The sequence below is a fragment of the Oryx dammah genome, unplaced genomic scaffold (assembly GCF_014754425.2).
Source record: "Oryx dammah isolate SB20612 unplaced genomic scaffold, SCBI_Odam_1.1 HiC_scaffold_28, whole genome shotgun sequence".
In the NCBI taxonomy this organism is placed as follows: Eukaryota; Metazoa; Chordata; class Mammalia; order Artiodactyla; family Bovidae; genus Oryx; species Oryx dammah.
Window position 1 is genome coordinate 103,580,878 of NW_024070212.1, and position 6,671 is coordinate 103,587,548.

A 6,671-nucleotide genomic window follows, 5' to 3' on the forward strand; every position below is an offset into this window, starting at 1 on the left:
TTTCATTCCACACCTCGCTCTGTCATCCACTTTTGTGCGGAGCTCAAATTGTGCAGCCATACACTGTGATCTCAGTGGAAAAGAGAGAAAATGCACATTCTTGGTACCCACCATAAGGCAGAAACTGTGCAAACCCGGCTGAGCATTTTTGGGCAGATCATTTCTCCAAGCCTCAGTCTTCTTTTCATGAAATGGGAGTAATCAAGGGACCTATCTCACTGATAGGTTCTGATTAAGTTCTGATTAACTTCTGGAGACTTAACCAAATGCACATAGCACACAAGTGCAATGTCTGTCTTACAGCGAGTGCTTTGTATATTCTTATAAATACATAATTATATTATTACAATACAATTATATACATGATGAATGCTGTTCTTGGTAGTCATTTCTAGCTACCATTTTTATGATTTTTGTCATTTAATTAATTCCTCACGCTTCAGGCCTGACACATAGTAAGTAGGTCCTTGGGAAATATTAGGGAAATGAACATTTTTTAAAACAACGTTCATGTTCTCTGGGCTAATCCAGGTTGTAGAGGCTTAGTTTCTGGGGGTGGAGTCTTTAAGGACCAGCTAAAAATAAGCACAACCTCTGTAGTGTACAGAACAGTATCTGTGTGCAGAGACAACATTTTGTTTCTCCTCCAAGTTTCCCTCACACAGTAGGCTTCCTTTATTTCTGAACTCCCTGCCCCAGGGGTGAGCTCTGTGAAGTGTCTACCTTGTTCAAAGTTATACGTACACAGTATAAAGCCCATGTTCACTAAATAGTTGTTAAATTCCTAAACTGGGCTGAGTTCCAGTTCTGGTAACAGTGGATGTCAAAATATTTAACATAAAAACTGAACTATGGAACAGGAAAGTGACCAGAAGCAGGCATAAACTGAAGGAAGAGTTTAGCATTTAAAATAAGGGAGGGACTTCCCTGGTGGTACAGTGGATAAGAGTCTGCCTGCCAATGCAGGGGACATGGGTTCGAGCCCTGGTTCGGGAAGATCCTACTTGCTGAGGAGTAACAGCCTGCAAGTCGCAACTACTGAGCCCACATGTTGCAACTACTGAAGCTCGCGCACCTAGAGCCTGCGCTTCACAGGAGAAACCACTGCAATGAGAAGCCCATGCACTGCAACTACAGAGTACTCCCTGCTCTTGGCAACTGGAGAAAGCCCACGAGCAAAGCAGTGAAGACCCAACACAACCAAAACTAAAATAAATAAATGAATTTAAAAATAAAGGAGTTACACTGAACCTGGATTTTTGTGCTGAAGGTATTCCCCAATCTTCACAGCACAGGGAAGCTAAAAATCAGGCAGAAATCCAGAACCCTATTGTTTGATAAATCAGAGGACAAGGTTCAGGATGATCACAGTGTCTAAAATTGAGGAGGAACCTCCAAAAACGAAAGAGCCAAAAGGAGAGATGGCCAAAACTCTGTGCATAAACTGCCCTCTAATCCTTTGTTGCTGTTCAGTCTGTCAGTCTTGTCTGACTCTTTCCAGCCCCATGGACTGCAGCACACCAGGTCTCCATGTCCTTCACCGTCTCCCAAAGCTCGCTCAAACTCATGTCCATTAAGTTGATGAGGCCATCCAACCATCTCATCCTCTGTCATCCCCTTCTCCTCCTGCCTTCAATTTTTCCCAGTATCAGGGCCTTTTCCAATGAGTCAGCTCTTTGCATCAGGTGGCCAAAGTATTGGAGCTTCAGCTTCAGCATCAGTCCCTCCAATGAATATTCAGGGTTGATTTCCTTTGGATTGACTGGTTTGATCTCCTTGCAGTCCAAGGGACTCTCAAGAGTCTTCTCCAATACCACAGTTCAAAAGCATCAGTTCTTTGGTGCTCAGCGTTAAGATCAAACTCTCATATCCGTACATGACTACTAGAAAAACCATAGCTTTGACTGTACAGACTGTTGTCAGCAAAGTGATGTCTCTGCTTTTTAATATGCTGTGTAGGTTTGTCATAGCTTTTCTTCCAAGGAGCAAGCATCTTTTAATTTCATGACTGCAGTCACCGTCTGCAGTGATTTTGGAGCCCAAGAAAATAAAAGTGTCGCTGTTTTCATTGTTTCCCCATCTGTTTTCCATGAAGTGATTGGAACCAGATGCCATGATCTTAGCCTTTTGAATGTTGAGTTCTAATCTTGAATAACACATGCATGAACAAGACTCCAAGTACCCCAGGGGAAATCAATAATGAAGGATGAGAGAACTGAGCAAAGATTTTAGCTACTGCCCACTGTAAGAATGACCGTTGAGAGTTAATCTTAGTAAATACCCAGGACATTCTATTAACATCTGAACTATTGGAAAATAGATGTGTATAACTGGAGTATGTGTATAATTGGAGTTTCAGAAAGATTAGAGAGAGATTATGAGGAATAGCAAAATTTTGAAGAAATATTGCTGACAATCTTCTAAACTTAATTTTTTTTTAATGCAACAATCTATAAACTGTGGAAAATTCTGAAAGAGATAGGAATACCAGACCACCTGAACTGCCTCTTGAGAAACCTGTATGCAGGTCAGGAAGCAACAGTTAGAACTGAACATGGAACAACAGACTGGTTCCAAATAGAAAAAGGAGTACGTCAAGGCTGTATATTGTCACCCTGCTTATTTAACTTCTATGCAGAGTACATCATGAGAAATGCTGGGCTGGAAGAAGCACAAGCTGGAATCAAGATTGCCGGGAGAAATATCAATAACCTCAGATATGCAGATGACACCACCCTTATGACAGAAAGTGAAGAAGAACTAAAGAGCCTCTTGATGAAAGTGAAAGAGGAGAGTGAAAAGGTTGGCTTAAAGCTCAACATTCAGAAAACTAAGATCATGGCATCTGGTCCCATCACTTCAAGGCAAATACATGGGGAAACAGTGGAAACAGTGGCTGACTTTATTTATTTATTGGCTCCAAAATCACTGCAGATGGTGACTGCAGCCATGAAATAAAAGATGCTTACTCCTTGGAAGGAAAGTTTATGACCAACCTAGATAGCATATTAAAAAGCAGAGACATTATTTTGTCAACAAAGGTGCATCTAGTCAAGGCTATGGTTTTTCCAGTAGTCATGTATGGATGTGAGAGTTGTACCATAAAGAAAGCTGAGCGCCAAAGAATTGATGCTTTTGAAATGTGGTGTTGGAGAAGACTCTTGAGAGTCCCTTGGACTGCAAGGAGATCCAACCAGTCCATCCTAAAGGAGATCAGTCCTGGGTGTTCATTGGTAGGACTGATGTTGAAGCTGAAACTCCAATACTTTGGCCACCTGATGTGAAGGGCTGACTCATTTGAAAAGACCCTGATGCTGGGAAAAATTGAGGGCGGGAGGAGAAGGTGATGACAGAGGATGAGATGGCTGGATGGCATCACCGACTCAATGGACATGAGTTTGGGTAAACTCCGGGAGTTGGCGATGGACAGGGAGACCTGGTGTGCTGCGGTTCATGGGGTCGCAAAGAATCGAACACGACTGAGCGACTGAACTGAACTGACCTGATATCCAAAAAATGTTTAGGATAATTATATTATAAATTAGGGAGGCTAAAAGGACATAAAGGAAGATAAGTTTTATACATTTCTCTGAAACTGATAAAATATGATGTTATTTATCTATAACGTAATATCTCTATAGTTTTGCTTTCAGACCAATGGTAGCTTCCTAAAGTGAACTGAAAAGTGTTCTTCCTATTTTCTGGAACAGATTGTTGAGTTCTTCTGGATTCTTGCTGATGTTCTAGCTGTTGTATCAGTTGTTGAGAGAAGGATGTGCAAGTCTTCAACTCAAATTGTGATTTGTCTGTTTCTGTTTCTCAGTTCTATCAGCTTTTTAAATAACAGTTTTGTTAAGATAGAATTCGCATTCACACAGCTCATCTACTGAAAGCATATAATTTAACGATATCTAGTATTTTCACAAAGTCGTACAATCATCACCACAGTCAATTTTAGAATATTTTCATCATCCCAGAAAAAGAAACCTGTACCTGTAAGAGTCACAACCCATTTCTCTTCAGCCACTTCCTTCTCTCAGCTCTAGCCAATCAGTGATCTTCTTTCCACCTTTACAGATTCACCTATTAGGAACATTTTGTATAAATAAAATAATAGAATATGAGGTCCTTTGTGACTGGCTTCCTTTACTTAGGATGTCTTCAAGGTTCATTCATGTTATAGCATGTATCAGTACTTCCTTTCTTTTTATTGCCAGTTAATATTACATTATATGTACATGAAATTGTATGTATATATTTTATCATATTTTATTTATTCATTCATTAGTTGATGGACATTGGGGTTGTTTCCACTTTTTGACCATTGTGAGTAATGCTATAATAGACATTTATGAACAAGGAACTGCCAGGCTCTTTCCAAATTGGCAGCACCATTTTACATTCCTCTTAGCAGTGTAAGAGGGTTCCAATTTCTCCTCATCCTTGCTAACATTTTCATTATCTGATTTTATATTATAGCCACACCAGTGAGTGTGAAGTAGTACCCCAGTACGAGTGGTTTTGATTTGCATTTCCCTAATGAAATTAAAAGATGCTTACTCCTTGGAAGGAAAGTTATGACCAACCTAGATAGCATTTTCAAAAGCAGAGACATTACTTTGCCAACAAAGGTCCGTCTAGTCAAGGCTATGGTTTTTCCAGTAGTCATGTATGGATGTGAGAGTTGGACTGTGAAGAAGGCTGAGTGCCGAAGAATTGATGCTTTTGAACTGTGGTGTTGGAGAAGACTCTTGAGAGTCCCTTGGACTGCAAGGAGATCCAACCAGTCCATTCTAGAGGAGATCAGTCCTGGGTGTTCTTTGGAAGGAATGATGCTAAAGCTGAAACTCCAGTAATTTGGCCACCTCATGTGAAGAGTTGACTCATTGGAAAAGACTCTGATGCTTGGAGGGATTGGGGGCAGGAGAAGGGGACGACAGAGGATGAGATGGCTGGATGGCATCACCAACTCAATGGATGTGAGTTTGAGTCAACTCCGGGAGTTGGTGATGGACAGGGAGGCCTGGCGTGCTGTGATTCATGGGGTCGCAAAGAGTCAGACAGGACTGAGCGACTGAACTGAACTGAACTGAACTGAATGACTAATGATGTTGTGTCCAGGCTCTGTGCATCCACTGGGAGAGATGAGGGTGAAAGGGTGTGATGTCAACGTTTCCTTCTGGTCTACTATCTGGCTTCTTGGGCCCCCGTTTTTAGGTTATTCTTGCAGAGGTAATGACTATGGCAGGTGGAAAGACAAGAGCAGACATTTGAGTTTCTTTTTTTGGCATTTTGAAATGATCTTAAGCTTCTTTAATAATGTGGTGAATCACATTAATAGGTTTTCTAATTTTAAACCCGGTATAAAACCAACTTGGTCATGATGTTTCCTTTAATAGATTGCTATACTCAATGTGCTAATATTTTAAATAGGATTTTTCCATCTGTGTTCATAGGACAGATTGGCCTCCAATATTCCTTTCTGTTACAGTCCATCACTGCTTTGGATATCAAGGTTTTACTAGCCCCATAAAATGAGCTTGAGAGTGTTACTTATTTTTCCATTCTCTAAAAAGCTTGTAGAAGATTCAAATTAGATAATCCTTTGAAGTGTTTGTCAGAGCTTGTTTTATTGACTTGTAAGAATCTTTTGTATCTTATTCATATTAAGTCTTTGATAATGTACATGATGGATATTTCCTTTTTTGTTTTAAATTTTAAATATAAAGACATTTTAAAAGTGTTATGAAGTCAGATTTAAACATCTTTTCATAGTTTTGTCTATTGCTCAGAAAAGTTTTCCTTACTACAAAACTAATTTTTTTTTCTGACTATATATCCAATTACTTCAAAAGTTTTTGACTAATCTACCCTTTCCTCAATGACCTTAAATTTAACATTTATCATAAACTAAATATATAGGTCTTTATCACAGATTAAGATGAGTGTGATGAGTGTGAATATGTGTTCTCTCTCTTTCTTCTATCCTCGGGTTGATAAAACTCTACTTGCTATATAGTATGTTTTGATCTCTGGTGGTAAAATGTTTCTCATTTACTTTTTAAAATTTTCCTGGCTATTTTCATGCCACTTCTCTCCTAGAATCTCTTTAGAATCAGTTTGTCAAATTTCATAAAAACTACATTCCAGGGTTTCCCTGGTGATGCAGTGGTAAACAATCCACCTGCCAATGCAGGAGACACGGTCTTGAACCCTGATTCTGGGAAGATGCCACATGCCATGAAGCAACTAAGCCAGGAAACCGCAACTACTGAGGCCACGTGCTGCAGCTACTGAGGCCTGCGCGCTGTAGAGCCTGTGCTCGGCAACAGGAGAAGCCATAGCAACGAGAAGCCCCTGCACCACAACGAAGAGTAGCTGCAGCTCGCTGCAACTGGAGAAAAGCCCGCACAGCCAAAAATAAGTGAATAAAACTATTTTTAAAAAACTGCATTCCAGTTTTGATTGGGACTGCGTGGAATTCATAGACTAAGCTGACATCTTTGCAACATTGAGCCTTCCTATCCAGGAATGTCAATATATGACTCTCCATTTATTCCCTGCTCCTTAATAGCTATGTGAGATTGGCTGGAACCTCTGGTTCATGACTTGTGTCTAAGATTTCTCTTGATCACCTCCTACTTGGAGCTTAAGCTTCCACTGAATTGGTT